Genomic DNA, 18161 nt, shown 5'->3' on the forward strand with positions numbered 1-18161 from the left:
CAGCCGGGCCGACTGACCCCGTGGACTGCTGCCACTCAGGCCGGGGGGCTCCGGTCGCCCTCACTGTCCGGAGAGTCACTGATGGCATGTTTACACTCAGACGCGATCAACAGTTTTTAAGAACCTGCGGTGTGCTGGGCAGTTTTACTGGTAGTAGCTCCTACAATCCAGAAAGTCCGTGAGGCAGGAACTGTCAGAAGAGGCTGAGAGAAGACAAGTGACTTGTCGCAGTTCACACACAGCTAATAAGGGGCAGAGTTGGGATTTGCCCTTGGATACATCCTGCCTGACAGACCCCCTGGTATCCAGAGGGTCCCTGCCCATCAGGGACCCCTCCTCTGTGCTCCAGACGCTGGCTGTCTCGGTGGGTCGGACTCTCACACGTTAGGGCAAACACTACCAGCTTCTCTATAGGGAAGCCCATGACGGTGTGTAACTGAACTTCTCCCAGTGCTCATTTCTGTTGGCGTGTTAAGTTGTGTTAACCTGGGTTTTTTGTAGTTTGGACCTTGCCTTGGCCTGGTTCTCTGCTGAACAAGATGGTAGCCGGGAGGCAGTGTTGAAAATGGTTGGCCTTGTCCCAGGCCTTGTCCTGCCTGAGGGAAATGAGGGTCTTGAGGCAGGATTCCCAGGTTCTCCTCATTTAGTCGGAAGGTTGATAAGTTGGGACACAGGCTCGGAGGAGTGGAAGGAAGGACTGGCACAGAAACAAACACTATCAGGGCTTTTTCTCAGCCCAGCAAGCCAGGAAGACTTACTTCTGCAGTTCTCATAAGGCCATTTTGCACAATGCATCGCACGAACAATCTGCCTGCAGAGCTAGTCTCCCATTGGATGTACAGATCATCCCCATGCAATAAGTGGCAGGTCTGTGATGACTATTTAACAGGTAATAATAATAGAGTCTAACACTTACTGATTGTTCTTGCCGTGTCTCATACTGTGCAGAGTGTTTTGTGAAGATGATTTGAACTCCTATAACAAGAGGTATTACAGTTATCACCGTTACTCACATTTTCCAGAGAAGACGTCTGAAGAACAGAGAGGTTAAGCAACTTGCCCAGTGTCACACAGATAGCAAGAGCTGGAGCCCAGAATCAAATACAGATTTCTTTTCCAATTCCAGGCTAGTTTCATTGTAGCAGGACTCTCTTTTAGCCAAGATAAATTAGATGCTCTTCAGAGCTATTTATAGATGCTAAGAAGATTTAAGATGAAAAGGAACAGGCCGAATCCAGCACAGTGGATCAAGCAATATGTGTACCATTGCTGCACTTCTCATTCTTTTCTCTCCATCAGTCACCGGCCTGATGACATTCACGGGTGTGACAGTTTCCCAGGGTTGTGATCAGGTTCCGAGAGAATTGCAAAAAAATGTTACATGGATGTAAAGGACTGCAGTTATTAATAATTGTCACAACCATAAATGGATCATCAGCTGTGGCGGTTTCCGATTGGCCACAGCATACATAGGATAGGCCGTGGGTCACGGGCACTTCATTCAACCATATTTTTAAAGGGCCTACTGTGTGCTAGGCAGTGTTTTAGGTTTCAAGGATAGAATGCTCAATGAAACAAAAATCCTGCCTACCATTCCCTAGAGCTTACTTTTTAGGCCTCCATAGGGAGGCAGAATATATAGCAACTTAAGCAAGTAAAATATATAGTGATTTAAGAGTACTAAGTCCTGTGCATCAATTTCCAAAATGACAGTATGGGGAGCACAGCAGACCCTTTAACCAGGGAAATAATAATTTGTGAACATTATTTAAAAAAAAAACAAAAAAAACAACTAAGGTTTCTGGAAATTGTCCCAAGGGTATGTAGCAAATGCAGAAATACCTATTCAAGAAAATCTACTAAATCTTGGTAAGAAAAGTGAGTCTGTGGCATATGAGCCATGACCCACACATCTCCTGCTGCCCCTTATCCCCATCTCAAATCAGTGTGATGGATACTCTGGGAGTATGCAGCCAAGAACATGGGGTTCCTTCTCCACCTAGCTCTCAGTCTAGAGCTGTGATTTCACCCTGGGAGGGGCACTTCAGAGATTGGCAACACCCTGCCCCTGCAGAGAAGCCCTACCTTAGATCAAACTGTGGAGCAATTTGTATCCCAGGGTATTGTCAAAAAATAGGAGAACAATCAGCTAGCAATTAGTGGAGGCTAACATCTGGGTGTGATACCAATAAATACAAATCAGCCAGGTGCTCAGGGCGACGATACTCAGGCCCTCTTGAGTAGCAACATCAGAGGCTGCACCCTGCAGAAGACTTTACTCAACTTGTCTAGCCAGTCACTAAACAAATAACAATAACAACAAGCTCCAGAAAAGGGAAGGAGGGGGTCAGTTTTTGGAATTGCTTCAATATGTTATCTAAAATGTTCTGTTTTCAACAAAGTATCATGAGTCATTCAAAGAAACAAAAGTCTGGCCCATACACAGGGAAAAGGTAAGCAAAAGAAACTGCCTGTGAAGGTGTCTAAATGTCAGATTTATCAGGCAAAGACTTTAAAGCAGCACTTATAAATATGTGCAAAGAACTATAGGGAACTATGTCTAGAGAATTAAAGGAAAGCGTGAGGACAATCCTTCATCAAATGGAGAATATCAATGAAGGGAAATTATTTTTAAAAAATAATTATTTTAAGAAATGGAAATTTTGGAGTTGAAAAGTATAATTGAAATGAAAAATTCGCTAGAGGGGCTCAACAGCAGATTTAATCTGGAGGAAGAAAGAAACCGAAAACTTGAAGGTAGATCAATAAAGATGACACAATCTGAGGAATAGGGAGAAAAAAAAAAAATGAACAGAGCTTTTTAAAAACAATTTAGAATTTTTTTCCAGTTTTATTGAGAAATAACTGACAAACATCACTATATAAATTTTAAGGTGCACAGTGTGATGGTTTGATTTACTCAGTGAGTGTTTGAGAAATATGGATGGCATTATGCACACCAATATATGCGTAATGGGAGCAGCTGAAGAGAGAAAAAAGAGCAGAAAAAACAACACTTGAAGAAATAATAGTGGAAAACTTCCAAATCTGATGAGAAAATACTAGTCTACACATCCAAGAAGCTAATGCAACCCACGTAGGTAAATTTAAAAAGGAGCTACAGTCACTGCCTTGAGGCACATCACAGTCAGAATATGGAAAGACAACAAGAAAATCTTGAAAGTAGCAGGGGAAAACAACTTATCACAAATATAAGGGAACCCTCGTAGGATTAACAGTTGATTCTTAAGTCTTGGCAAAGAGATTGGTACTTCCTTTAAATGTTAAGTAGAATTACCTTATGTCCCAGCAATTCTATTCCTTGATATATACCCAAGAAAAGTGGAACATGCATCCTCAAAAAAAAACATACACAAATGCTCCTGATAGCATTATTGATAATAGTCAAAAAGTGGAAACAACCCAAACGTTCATCAGTTGATGAAGTGGTAAATAAAATGTATATCTGTACAATGGCATATTATTCCACAGTAAAAGAGAATGAAGCTCTGGTACAAGTTACAACATGGCTGATGAACCTTGAAAATATTACACTGAGTGAAAGAAACAAATTACCAAAGATCACATATTATATGATTCCATTTATATGAAAGGCTCAGAATAGGCAAATCTGTAGACACAGAGAATATATCAATGTCTGCTTGGGGCTGGAATAGTGGGACAAATGAGGAGTAATTATTCCTGGCTAAGGCATGAAGGGTTGGTGAAAGTGTTTTAAAATTAGATTGTGATAATGGTTGCATAAGTCTATGAGTATATTAAAATCTATCAAATTATACACTTTAAATGGGTGAACTGTATGATATGTAAATTGTATTTCAATAAAACTTTAAGTGCCAAGTGCTAAGGAAAAAAAAGTAGGGTAAAGGTTTGGCACTGTTAGCAAGGTGGGAGGGAAGACAATCTAGGATGGGATAGTGAGGCTTCACTGCAGTGACATTTTTAAGACTAGAAAAGGTGAGAGAGTGAGCCATGCTACTAGCGATAGAAGAAACCTTTCAGATAGAGGAAGGAGCTAATGCAAAGATCTGGAAGATGGGCCTGTTGTGTGTGAGGATTGGTGTCCATGTGATAGCAAGGCAGAGAGTAGCAGGAGATGGTATCAGAGAAGTCATGGGGTCACAAACTCAAGGGCCTTACTCTGAGATGAGCAGCATTGGTGCATTTTGGGTAGAAGCGTGACACACTGTTTATTTTCAGAGAATCACTATGGTTGCGGTTTTGTGAGTAGACCAAAGAGGGGCCAGATAGAGGCAAGAGCTGATGGTGGCTTGCATCTCCATCCAGGAGGGAGATGACATGGCTTGGAGCAGGGGAAGAAGGGTGGGGATGATGGGAAAGTGTTCGGTTCTGCAGGCGCTTTGAAGGTAGCACCAACAGGACAAGTCAAGGATTACAAAATGTTCAATAAAAGGGGTCAAAGAGTAAGTATGTTAGGCTTTTCAGGTCATACGGTCTCTGTTGGAACTACTCAACTTTGCTGTTGCAACCTGGATGTGGCCGTAGACATGCATAAATGAATAAGTATCGTGTTCCAGTAAAACTGTACCTGCAAAAACGTGGAACAGTGGATTTGGCCAATGGGATGTGGCTTGCCAGCTTCTACATTAGATGTCAGGGCAAGAGAAGGAAACGAGTGAAGGGTAACTCAAAGGTGTTTGTTCTCAACCATTGGAAAGATGGAGTTACCATTAACTGTGAGAGTGAATCCTGCCAGCAGAACAGATCTGTGTGGGGTGGAGGGTATGGAGAACTGATCTCTTGTTAAATTTGAGAAGTCTTCAGACGTCCAGGTGTAGATGCGGGTGGATTTGTAAGCCTTGAGTTTGAAGAAAGGCTGGTCTAAAGTGGAATTGGAGACCCTAGACCAGATCAAGGAAGTGCGTGTAGATAGAGAAGAGCAGCGGTCTGAGGACTGAGCCTTGAGTTATGCCAGTCTTTAGCTGTTGGGAAGATGAGGAGGAATCAGCAAAAGAAACCGAGGAAGTACAGTCACAAGATAGAAGGGAAGCCAGGAGAAGGTGCCATCATGGAAGTGAAGCTAAGAAAGTGCTTCAGAGAGGGTAAATCTGTCCTCTCCTTCCCCACTCACAAAATCATGTTGGTACGCAAGTGAGCAGAGGAACGTTCTTACAGGAATTCCCTTTAATTTCCAGGCAAGAAAATTACTGTCAGACTTTTTATTCATTTAACAAATATTCATGAGCTGTCAGGTCACCAGGCACTGTGCTAGATGCTTGGAACAGAACAGCATGCCAAAAAAGGCACAATCCCTGCCCTCAGAGAGTATTCAGTCTCTTTAGCGAGAGATGTTCATCAGGTAATTCATTAACATTCACCAAGGATGGATCATAGTCCCTCACCATGGATGCAGATCTATGAAACATAACAAGAGTTCTAAAGGAAAGGAGTTATGTAGGAAAGCAATACTATGAGTTTTCTACAAAAGAATTGATCTAGGGGCAACTGTGTCGCTCAGTCAGTTAGGCATCTGACTCTTGATTTTGGCTCAAGTCTTGATCTCAGGGTCATGAGTCCAAGCCCCACATTGGGCTCCATGCCAGCATGGAGCCTACTTTAAAAAAAAAAAAGAAGAAGAAGAAAAGAAGGAGAAGAGTTGATCTAATCTGGAGGGCCAGGGAACCTTCCATATTTTTCTTTGTTTTTAATAATAAATGATTTCCAACATATCACATCCTGATTGGAACATACCTGGTTTTTGAGAGGATGTTTGAGAACCTCTGAACTAGAGGAAGAAATACAGGCTTTGTCCTCAAACCCAGGACCAAGTCTCAGCTGTGGGTCCTGGTGCCATTCTTGATCCTCTTTGAAACTCATTGTCCTCATGTATGCAAGAGTGGATAGTCAGAGCTACAGTGTGAGGTGATGGTGAGGACTAAATGAGATTATGTGTAGAAAACACCTGGCATGTAAGCCCTTCCCATTCCTTGAGAAAAACAGTATGTCCTTTCGTACATCTGTGACATTACGTCTTCCAAAATAATTTTCCCAAGACAGGTCTTTGCTGCAAGTTGAATGTTTTCTGAGGCAGAGAGTTTTTCAGCCTTTTTTCTGAGGTATCTTCCATTTTGCCAGTGTCCTCTCCCAAGAGAAGCATGTGGAGCTCTAGTGCCCCCATTTAGGAAGTGCTGGAAAACCAAAGCATCCCTGTGCAACTCTTGCTCATTCTTCTCATCCTTTATTCAGAGAAAATTCAGGTTTCTACTCAGCTGTTTAATGAAAATGAGTACTTCCAAAAAGCTGCTGTAATAAAGTACAGCTTTCTTTCTGTAAAACAAAAGCGATGTTTTCTAGCACATCATGTCAGTTTAACAATATTTTCACGGAAATGTGCAGTGGTAAGCATGTTTAAATCACTGATGCCGTTTCTAATCTTTTTTGGGAGGAGGGAGCAAAATCTGTAACAGTCTTTCATTTTGATTTGCCTGTGCTAGACTGTCCACATTTCTCCTTTTAATTAATGTAATTAAAAAAGGATAAGAGGCTGTGGTAGAATTTCGTGCATTAGATTATCGGGATCAAGAATAATTAAAATGTCTGAGATGAGGAACGTTCCTAAAATGGCAGAAAGGAGAAAGGAAGGCCTTTTTTTTTTTTTTTTTAATTTAAAGTGTGCTGGATTATTCTTCACAAGATTTAGAAATGTGTCTGTGGTCCGAGAAACATTGATGATATGGAGTCTTGAACAAATAGGCAAGAAAGAAGGGGTGCTCGGGGTGGGTCAATCCTTATGTCTGTCATGAACAATTTTATAATTTATGTTCACACCTCTCATTCTTGCTCCCTTGTCTGAAAACCAAGTCAGGAGTAACATTAACACTAACTCTATGCTAGGCACTAGTCTTCAAAGTACTTTATATACTTTAACTCAGCTCATCTTGTTGGCACTCCTGGTAGATAGATGTCTCTCTCCATTTTATAGATGGGGAAATTGAGGCTTAGAAAAATGAGTGGCTGTTCTTGCCAAGTCATGTAGGTAGGAGGTTATAGAGCCAAATCGGAATTCAGGTCTTTCTGTTGCAGGAGGCAGATGTTTTATTGTAAGTCCTAATTGGAAAAGTGGTTAGAAACTGGAGGGGAATCTCCTTGGAGCATTTCTTTTTCATGAAGCAGCCCCACTTTTGTGGGTGCCTTATTTATCTTCCCCTGCACTTGGTGAGCCCCATATGTGTCTTACCTGCACTACAGAAATCTCACAAGTTGATTTTCCATATGGTTACGTGGGTTGGTTGTTGTTGCTTGAGAGTTATTACAAATCTAGAATGTGGGTTTTTTGTCGTCGTTTTTCTTTTTTGGAGCAAAGCAGATGCATCCTTGATCTCTAGCATTCATTTAGAACTGTCATCATTTTTTGATGTTCAACCTCCCTTTGTTTTAAGACACTATGGTTTTAGTATATTGTGCTGATGGATTTACATGGCAAAAATAAAAATTGACAGCATGTTACCAGGGTTCCCCAGGGTCTCTTATTTCCTCTTCCTCCTGGGCATATACTTCCCAGCCCCCTTGCAGTTGGGTGAGGTCATGTGACAAGTTTGACCAATAGAGGTGATGTCATTTGCCTCCAGGCTAAAGCACCTAAAAGCACCTCCAGAAATTAGGTGTTGAGACCACGGAAACACAAGAAGGAAGCTGACTGGATCCCTCAGTCACTGGCTGCAAAGACTCTGCACCTCCAGCCAACTTTGCATGAGTGTGAGATCAGTTCTTGTTGTTAAACCACTGAATTACAGTTGTTTGTTACTGCATCAGAGTCCACCCTATCCCAGCTAATAAAACAATTCTTTGTCAGCCTCCTCGGCCCCATTTTAAAAAATTTACTGGATTTTGAAATTTGAGGATCATTTAAAACTATATAAAACTATGCATTTGTGTGTATATATATGTATGTATGTATAAAGTTTTAAAGAATATTCTTTAAAATTATGTATATAGAGTATGTAGAATATGTATTATACATACTATATATGTAATTATAAATTATAATCATAAAATTAAACTATAAACTATAAGTACACATGTAATATGTATATTCTGCCCATACATCTTTTTTAATAAAATAAACTTAAATGAACTTTTGACTTTCGTTAGATACATGCTTTGAAACTTTGGTAATATCCCTTATAGTAATTAGGATTTCACAGTAGCAGGGCCAGGAGGTACTAATCTAAACTAGCTAGGACTGGTGCTGTCTTTCTATCTCTCTCTCTCTCTCTTTTTTTTTTAAGAGATAGAGTGGGGAGAGGGGCAGAGGGGCCGAGGGAGAGAGAGAATCCCAAGCAGGCTCCATGCCCAGCAGAGAGCCTGACATGGGGCTCAATCTCACAACCCTGAACTCATGACCTGAGCCAAAATCAAGAGTCAGACATGTAACCACCTGCGCCACCAAGTGCCCCCGTCTTTCTCTTTTTCAGGTGTTCCTGAGACCAAGTCCCTGCCATTGCTCTGAGTGACCAACACCGGTTCTTATCATCTCCGTATTCAAAAGTCTTCTTGAGTCGGAGTAAAATCCCTCTTTAGTTCATTTCAAATCCATTGCATCTTATTTTAACACCTCCGGAAGTGGAGATAAAAAGCTGTTCATTAGGACTGTCCTCCACAGAGCCCTTCATCTCAGGGGCCACCGTTCCCCTGTCATTTCCCCGTCTCTTCCGTGAGCCCACCAGCAGTGATTCACTGCCCCCTCCCCGTACTCCTCTAACAAGATTTTGACGGATGCTGGCTAGAGTGTGAAGCTGATTTGATGTTCGTCAATGTCAGGAGCGCCCTCTCTGTCAGCCCCTGCCAGCATCCCGTTGGTATTGTTCTGCTGTCTTGTGCCCTAGCAGACAAGTCTTTAATTCTGCATGGGTGCTAACACTTTTCTCTCGTATCTGTGTTCTTCCTCCTGCCTGCAACACCTTCTCTAGCAGCTCACATTTAACCTTGGTGATTGTAGCAGACTTTTCATTTATGGCTTCTGGATATTGTGTCATGCTGGGTAAGGCCTTCCCCCCCCGCCCTCCATAAAACTGTTTTCTCATTCCAGGGGGGAAAAAAAAGATTATTTTTGACCTTCGACAGAACTCAAGTCATTCTTTTCCTGATTTCTGATCACCTCAGCCACAGTGAATCTAGTCTTCTGTGTCTCTCTTCCTATTCACTCTGTGCAGTTCCGGCCACTTATGTGAATATCTTATTTTCTGTCTAAATAGAAAGTTCTGAAGGTCAGCAGTTGTGTCCTTGTCTCAAAAGAGTGTCCTGAATTTCACAGATCCCCAATAAATACTTGATTGAGTGTCTCATATGTATTGCCTGTTCTCCGTGCCACCTCCTGCCAAGAAGTTTGCGGTCATAACTGTGGAATTTCACTCTGTTTTTGTAAAAACCAGTGTGAGGTTTGTCCCCATTTACCAGGTCTCTGAAATTTCCAAGCAGTTGGGGTCTCACCTTGTCTAATACCTAGCAGTTTATTTTCGAAAAATCCTGAGTAGGATGGTGTCCAGGATGAAAATACTTGTCATGAGGCATTACTGATCCGTGGGCTTTATAATTTCAATAATCTGTACAAGGATGATGCATAGATCTCCAGGTTCCCCATCACTAAGCTGTGCTCAATGTGCTATCACAAGGACCTCAGCAATGTGCTTTTGCACCATATCCCTCTCCTGACTGCAGTTAGACCTTCCAGAACCCTGCATGCGCCTTGTCCTGACATGCATCACACTCACTCTAATTGCTTGCTTAATTGTCTTCCCCTCTCATTGCTAAACTTTTTTAAGGCAGGACTCGTGTCTGTCTTGGTCACCATGATGTCCCTCAGGCCTAACACAGTGACGGACAAATAGTAGGAGCTCATTTAATGAGTGAAGGGATACATGAATGAATGAAGTGTCCATGCTTCCCAGAAATCTAGCTGTCTTGCCCTCTTGTGCAGCTTCAGAGGGGGAGGCCTCTAGTGCCTGTGGGTCATTTTTACTGCTTTCTTCCCTAGTTTCATAGCCCTTGCAAATGTCTGTTGTTTCATGTGAAGTGCATGTCAGCAGCTCGCCCACATTAGGTGGAACTTTGGGTTATACCCTGGAAGCGGGGATGATTTTGCCATCTCCATTGACTGACCTCCTCCCATCTTTTGAACTTTGTCTAGTCAGTTTACTAATCAGTGCCAAATTTAACAGTGAAGGCATCATTATGTCCAGTACCAAGAGCTCAAGTTTATTGAACATTTGCTGTGTGCTAGGCTCAGTGCTCAATGCTTCATGCTGAGGATCGTTTGATTCTCTAAAGAGCCCTGCAAAGGTAGGCACTGTTCTTGTCCCTCCTGTTATAGATGAAAACCTCTCGCCCCAAATCATACAGTTAGCAAATGTCAGAGCCAGGGTCTGTCCCCAGGCCATCCTTGCCAGACCCCATGTTCTGTTGTTAACTCTCGTGAAGTTGGTAGTCCTGGGCCAGCTTTCCTCGTCATTGCTTCACTATTAATCACTTGTGAATGGCTTCTCATAATTCTCATATGATCATAAGTCCATCAGAGAGTAGTGGGCCCATCTTCAGGTGAAGAAACTAGGACAGGGGCATAGAAAGTCGAAGCGACTTCTCCATGGCCACACCAGAGTAGGATGCCTCCTTGCCATTGGTGGCCCCAAATTGTTGTATTTGCTCATCTCCTCCTTGAAGGATATTAAGGTCTAGGGGGACTATCCACTTCCACGCATGCTCTGAGTTCTGCATGATGGACACCTGAAGTGGAGTGTGACTCATTCGTTCGTATTCTGTTTCAGTTAGTGCCAAGTTAGAGCAGGTCCCATGATTTTCACCATGAAAGATCTTCTCTGAACTGAAGAGAAGCATTCTGAAAGAAGTTATAGGGCATTATTAATACAATTACGTGTAACAAAAGACATCATTTCACTTCCCCACATCTAACAAAGAAATTCATTTGAAGCTTCAGGAACTCCCACTGGAAGGGCAGAGCTCATCAGAGTGGGTTCTTCAGGCGGAGGAGTGTGGGCAAGGAGCCGGGCTGGCTGCTTTGTCCTGGGGGACGCTTCTGTGCACGATAGAATACACCTCTCTCCCAGCTTCCCCAGCCCCTCCCTCAGCCTCCACCTAAGGAACCCACAGCACTTCCTTATCACAAGCACAGGGGCGAGAACGTTGGCTTGCGCTTGCCTCTCGCCTGGCCCAGCATACTGCATAGGCAGCATTGAAAGAACACTTGATTTTAAACAAGAAGAAGAGGTGACCGTGGAAATAGAGGATAGAAACAATGACCATCCTAGTGGAAAGAAGGCCTTGGTGATTTTTTTCTGACTTCATCCAGAATGTCAGAAATCACTGTTATTTATGGAGTGTGACATTGTGTCAATCCTCACTACAGTTGCATTCAATACTTCTTCCTTGCTCTCACTAGAATATGAGCTAGGAGAGAGCAAACGTATCTGTACCTAGTCCTTAGAACAGCGCATGGCACAGAGTACGGTGCTCCACAGATATTTCTTGAATGAAGGGACAGTACAGATGAAGAAATTGAAGACCTCAGGAGTTAAGTTACTAGTCCAAGGTCACATCACTTGCAGAAATTAAAGAATTCGAACCCAGGACTCCCCAGCTCTGTGGAGTTCCTTCTTGGTGATTGCTTGGATAGGCCTCTGTTGGAGCAGTGAATGGGATATTAGAGACCCAAACGTGTTTAACGAAGTTACAGTCTGGGATTCAGGAAATATGGTTCTAGCCTATCCTTGCTGAAGTCCCAGTGTGACTGTGGGGGAAAAAAGCCCTCCTCTACTCAAACCTCAGTTTTGTAATCTGTAAAATGGAGAAATGGAAGCAGTGCTCTCTAAGGGTCTAAGGACCCTCAAATACCCCTGGGCTGATTTATGCTTTGTCATCTCTTATACTCAGGAGGAGCTAGGGTCAGGGCTTGAGGGAGGGAATGACTAATTCATCACCCAAGCACCTGAGGAAAGCAGTCTTGTGTTTAATTTCTGCCATGCACAAAAATTCAAGGATGACGTAGTCTCCAGCCAGCAAACACCGAGAAATCAAAGTTAAAGAGAGAAAAGAAAGTACAGGCATTTGAAGTCTCCACACAGTTTTAGGGTTGGGGGGCGGGGAGGAAAAAACAAGCTTGGATTCCACTCCTGGGTTGATGCAGCATATAATCTAAAACAGGCTCTCAGGTTGATAACTGTGCCCAGATCCGATCCCCGGCACATAAGAGCACAGCCTCTAAAAAGAAAAAAAAAAAAAGGTGTATATCTTTAAAGCCTGTCTTCTTACGTGTGATATTTTTGTACTCCTTCGGGGGGTTGCAGAGCTAGGGCCTTTGCTTCCCGAGAAGGCTTTTCCCCCCCATCTCCCTGGCTTGGGGATTATTGATTTGGAAGGCGAGCCTAATTTACGTGTAAATAAATCTCGGTGCTGGGCAGCAGGACGGGACGGCCAGATGCCGCGACTGACTTGCTGACGTCACGGCTTCATTAGCATGCGGAGGATGCGGGCACTGCAACAGCGACTTCTCCCGGCACCAACCAGCCTCTCCTACGGCAGTTATTATTATTTTTTTTTTTTGGCCGAGCTGCACATTTCCTGGTTCCGTGTCTTGGGCTCTGCGACCAGCTGACTGGTCGCCCCGGGTCTTGCTCGGGATCGGTTGGTGACGCTGAAGCCGGGGTCCGTGACTTCCTGCAGATTGAGAAGCTGGGTTCTCAGGAAGGCAGTCGGATGCAAAGGAAGGGTAGAAGTCACACTTTTTTTTTTTTTTTCCTTGCTCGGTGGGTGCCCAGCAGGGTCTCCATCTAGCAGTGCTGTTTTCCCTGAGCGCGTGCAGAGCAGCTCCGCCTTGAGCCTGCTTCTGGCTTCTGGAAGGGTCTAGATTTTGAGAAGGGTTTCCAGAAGAAGATGCTTTGGCTGCCTGCGGTCTTGCTTACGTTCTTAGAAGCCAGACCTGGGGAGAAAGTGAACTGTGGCAATTGACAAGCTTAGAGGGTCTGGTGGAAGCTTTCCCCCGGCCCCCTGAAACTGGGCATTTTATCCTCCCTGGAGATAGGTAAGAATTTTGTTCTAATTCACATATTTAAAAACTGTGTATTTTCTAGGGAGGATGAGAAAGCTGGATGTAAATGATTTGCATGAGGAGGGGTTATCACAGCTCCATTATCTTAGGCAAGTGACATTTTTAGTGGTCCTCTGGCACCTTACCTTTTCAATGCTGATTAGAAAGCTCACTTGCAAAGTGACATGTCACAGCTGTAGGGAGTCCTGAAGAAACGCTTCCGTCATCGTCTTCCTGCTTTAGAAGCAGCAGTTCTGTGGAAGAAGTGCAGCTATCTTTAAAAAAATTAATCATAAGCGGGGGGAGGGTTTAAAAACCAAACACCTGCTAGTGTTCATGCACAGTACTCATTTCTGCTCAGGATGTCAGAAACCGTTAGAGGGTCTGGGGAAGGAGGACTTTGCTGAGACTTCCAGGTAAAAGAAATGGTGCTCGAATAATTTAGGTTGACTTATACCCAGTGCTTTCATGTTGGAAATGGTGACAGAGCTCCCGAAGATGACTGCACTGCCGGGCTGAAACACATGACTCAGTGTGTTCTCGACATCGGGTTCTTGGAGGAGTGCTCCTAGTTAGTGCTCCTCACTCTTGGTTTCCCAAAAACCAGCCGTAGCATTACTAATCTGCCGTGGAGGTCTTGCGATGAAATCCAGATCTTTAATCCCATTATTCTTTGTTGTGTGGTCTTAGAATATGCTGGGGTCCGACGGGACTTTAATGAACCATAAATAAGCTGGGCTGGGCCAAATCACACCAGGGTAAGTGATCTGTACCAGATGCGATGCCATCCGCCGGTCCAAGCACAGCTCTTGTATAATTTAGGCACATATATTATTTCCCCAGCGAGAGAGTTCTGCTTCCAGGCCATGCATCCATGACCACAGTCAGGGGAGGGCTCCAGTGTGCCATGAATGTATCGGCCTGGACTGCCATGTACTAAAGCTGCAGCTTGTGAGGCTGCGATTTGCTTTGCTGGAACATCTCTTCCCAGAGACTGTTTTAAACCATCTCCGTGAGACTTGCACTAAACGAAGCAGCTTGGCCTCCTTGCTGGAGGCCGAATTGGCAGCTCTAATCCTGCTCCCCAGAAGGTTTATTGGCTGCTGATGGCTTTCACAGATGGGTCAGGATGAGTATCCCCCTGGGCTCCGGAGTAAGTCACAACTTTGACAGAATTACCATATTTTGGAAATTTGGATTTTAATGGCTCCTTGAGTGCTTGTAAAGGTTTTGCCTTTCCATTAGATGCTCTTTCCCCTTGGAAGTTCTTTTTTTTAAATTAAAACATGTTGGCTCCACTGGGCATTTCGGCCTATAAATAGTCACGGGGCAGCCAGAAATAATAAAATAGCATTGTTTGGAATGGCAGGTTTGTAAAGGTTCGCCATGCAGTGTAGGGGAATAAATAGAAATGTAGGAAGGAAGATGCATTTATGGAAGCCTAAAGCATGAGAAGGGAACTTAGAGGTTAGGCACTGTTTAAGGATGCTGACCGAGGGCACAGACTCTGGATTCAGACAACACTGAAGACACTTAGAGCTAGCCACCTCTCTGAGGGTTGACCCCTGTCTGTGTAATGGGGAGACCAGTAGGACCTAAAGGCAGTGTGCTAGGTACACGGATTTAGTGAGAGGGCATACGGAGCGCAGTGCTGGCCATGGGGCTCATGCTCAGTAAATGCTAGCCGTTGTTACTGCTGGCATTGTTTCCTTTTTATCACTATCGGCGTAAGCACTGTTGCTAAAAACAAGACGGTTCACCGGAAAGGCAATATGTTTATATCCATTTGTCTGCAGAGGGCTGTGACTGGTGGCACAGGTGAACTTTCCACCCTATTGATCGAGTTGACAGAATCAAATGCATCATTCAGGGCTACTGTTTTTTGTAGAACTCAGAGTGACCGGATGGCATCACGAAAATCATTTAGCCCTAGCTGCGGCTCAGACATGCCGAAAGAAGGTCTCCTGTTTTGGCAGCTGACGAGTCACATGCAGAAAGCTGTGGGATCCAAATTGGAATTGATGCATTTCTGGATTTCTGTTCACATTCCTCTTCAGTTCCAACTTTGCATGTGAGAGGCAGTCCTTTTCTTTCTTCTGCTCAGTGCAGACACTTTGCAGTTTTTTTTTTTCCTCCATCCGGAGAGGCCTTTGGATGTGGGCTTCATCTGCTGGTTGGGTCCTCAGAAGTCACAGGGCTAGCGTGTATGTCCCCGTGTGGGTGGCTCCAGTGTGGAGACGCGCTGTGAAGAAAGGAATAGGCCGTGTTTGGTCTCCGCTGACACGATAGGTCTTTTCCAGACTTGGGAGTGCGCGCCTCATGCCAGTGAATGTACTTTAGTCACTCAGTTTGACAGCTCTTTTTTTCCCTTTCTTCTCAACATCTTTCTTTTAAATTTAGGTGAAGTGGAGCTCCAACGTAGGGGTTTGAAGGACAAATGAAAAGTGACCAAAGGAGCCAGAGGAGTCTTGCAGAAAATTTTTCCTTAGGAGACTCAGAATTGGGAGTTGGTCATTCTTGGTTTCTATGGGTTTTCAGGACAGTTGTGTTTTGCCTAGAGATTTATATTTATACCTTGATAGCAGACCACCTCCATTATCTCCTGCTGGTGTATGTGATCTTGAGAGAGTTACCTGACCTCTCTGAACTTTGGTTTCCTTATGTGAAAATTGGAAATCCGTTCCCCTGGACACATAGCATGGCCATGAAATGGTGGCTGTGATGTCCTTGACCAATTCTTGGTACCTGCAAGGTGTTGGATTTTCTTTCTGGTGCCGATAATGTTCATATTTCCCATTTAGTCTCAACCTATGCACAACAGGAGGTAGGAGTTTAAATACTCATTTGACGGAGGAAACTAAGGCCACAGAGGGAAAGGCGCTTACCTTAAATGACACACTGGTGATGAAGCTTGGGACCTAGCAGAATGTTGCTTCTACTACACATCGATTCCAAAGGCTCAGAGTTGGAAAAGAGCTTTTAACCACCCAGCACCGCACTGCCAGCCTTGAATTAGCAGCAATGTCTCTCTTCAGAAGCCTCAAGACATGGTCCTCTCTCAAGTCTCTGTTGTTTTCAAACACACCCCAGTGAAAATGGTCTGTCCCTCAGGCAGGATTGTGGCTTTCTTTTGGCCGAGGACTTTTCTTTTGTGTCTGAAGGCCCGTGAAAACCATTCTCTCTTCCCTCTCTCCCCAACTGTTGTATTTAAAAATCAGGTAATTGCTGGTGACCGTGAACTGTGGAGAACTAAGAAGCCTTGGGGCTAGGCCCTGGGAAAATCGGTTTCCCTCATTGATGTTCATAACTGACACTTGCCACTTTGCTCTGGTCCCAACCTGTGAAGATTTTTAATGAAATTTTCTTGTTTGTATGCCTTGTCCGTGTGTGCGTGTGCGTGCACTTGCACGCATGTTTGGATGATGCAGAAAAGAAAATGTTGGATAAGATCACACTGCGTTTCCAGCAACCTAAGTCCTCCAAAATCTCACTGGGGGCTTGGCCAGTTGAGTTTGGAGACTAGGTTTTCTTTTTCCTTTGGCCTGTTGTTGGAGCCAGCTCTTTGTTTGGAGTCTGAAGCCCAAGGCTTGCTCGTTTTGTTATTTCCCTGGGGACAAGGGCGGGGGGGCGGGGGGGAAGCAAGGAAAGAGAAAGGGGGGTGGGGAGTGGGGGACTAGATGGAGGAGTTAGGAGGAGGGGAGGAGGGAAGCCAGAATACGGAAGCAGCTGGGAGAATATCAGAGCAATCTCCAATCCACCATGAAAGTGTAAAGCTGAAGGTTCCCTGTGGATGAAGTTGCAACTCAAAGACAGGAGCCTCTGTTCTCCTTCAGCTAGAAATTCCTCTCCCCATCTGTCCTACAGAACTCATAGTGCAGCCATTTTAAATCCTCAAACCTTACTGCTGGCTAAACACAGTATATGTTTTCCACCAGAGCACCATGGACCATTTTGAAAAATGTGTTAATTAAAAAGAGCACGTTTTCAAGTACGATATGCACCTGGGTATAGATGGTAAACTTCCAGTATATGTTTGGCCATAAAGTCTGGAAAAATCAGGTTGGCTGAACCAAAGACTCAAATTTTCTGAGCACTGACACACAAGAGGAGATACGACACTAGAAGGGACACAGAATCGAGAAGCCTTACTGGTTGGAAGTGGGGGCCGGCCTCACATGGGGAAGTGTTAACCCAAATCCCGCTGCCTCAGAACAACAGAGTGAACCTGAAGGAGGAAGGAAGAATGGGATTTCTGGTATCCCCCTTCTTCCTGGTTCTAGCATTTGAGCTGCTATATATAAACCAATCCTGAGGCTCTGGAGGGATCACAGGCATCATTTAGTCCTTGGAATGTGGCACAGAGATGGAGCCCAGGTTGGTACCTTTGACAGTCTGGCACTCCGCATGCCTCATGATAGATGGCTGACTTGCGTTGCCTCCATTCCTCTCACACGGGGAGCGCCACTGGCCTCAGAGCCCCCACCCCTCCCGGGCTCCTGAAATCAAACCTTGCAAATGTCATTCAGCCCCATCCAGGGTTAAAAGTAACTAGGACAAGAATTCTTAGCATTTTATTTCAACTGGGCAGGATGCCATTTTTCCAGCTCTTTTCTTGGCATCCATTCATCAGTTGTGAGTCCTCAGAGATGCTTGTTCAGGAAAGTTCCAGAACTCAGCTGAGAAACAACCATACTTTCTGTGGTCACAGGGTCAGATAGGTTTTCAGAGTAGCTGTAAGTGTACGTGTAAGTATGTTTTGGTTGTCTGTGTATCTGTTTATAGTCTTTGTGTTAGTGTTTGTGTGAATGTATAGAAAAAGTAATAACTATCAGAGATGGAGCACCTACTTGTGCTAGCTGACATATAATGTGCTTTACATACCTTGCCTTATTAATTCTTGCAGCAATTACGCAGCTAGGGATTATTAGCTCTATTTCATAGTCAAGAAACCAAGACTCCTAGAAGTTAAGTGACTTGCCCAAGGTTATGCAGACAGTAAAGAGTAAAACTGGGATTCAAACCCAGGATAATCATCACCCAAAGCCTGAATAATGTCTGCCATTCTTACCATAACATCCACTGT

The 18161-nt window shown here is 44.1% G+C and overlaps 1 protein-coding gene across 3 annotated transcripts in view; it reads left to right on the top strand.

Moving 5' to 3' along the window:
- The window catches only part of PRICKLE2 (prickle planar cell polarity protein 2), a 156191-nt gene that overhangs the window by 27384 nt on the left and 110646 nt on the right, over positions 1-18161 (top strand). Inside the window, exon 1 of one of the 3 annotated variants that reach the window (XM_045862020.3) lies at positions 11138-13072. The exons of the other annotated variants lie outside the window; for them this stretch is intronic. The gene's annotated coding sequence lies outside the window, so the exon portion shown is untranslated. Of the gene's footprint in view, positions 1-11137; positions 13073-18161 lie in introns of those variants that run through there. 3 annotated transcript variants of the gene reach the window in all.

Source organism: Mirounga angustirostris, unplaced genomic scaffold, assembly GCF_029215605.1.
Source record: "Mirounga angustirostris isolate CCGP_5_RB_7025 unplaced genomic scaffold, mMirAng1.0.hap1 SCAF_1, whole genome shotgun sequence".
NCBI lineage: Eukaryota > Metazoa > Chordata > Mammalia > Carnivora > Phocidae > Mirounga > Mirounga angustirostris.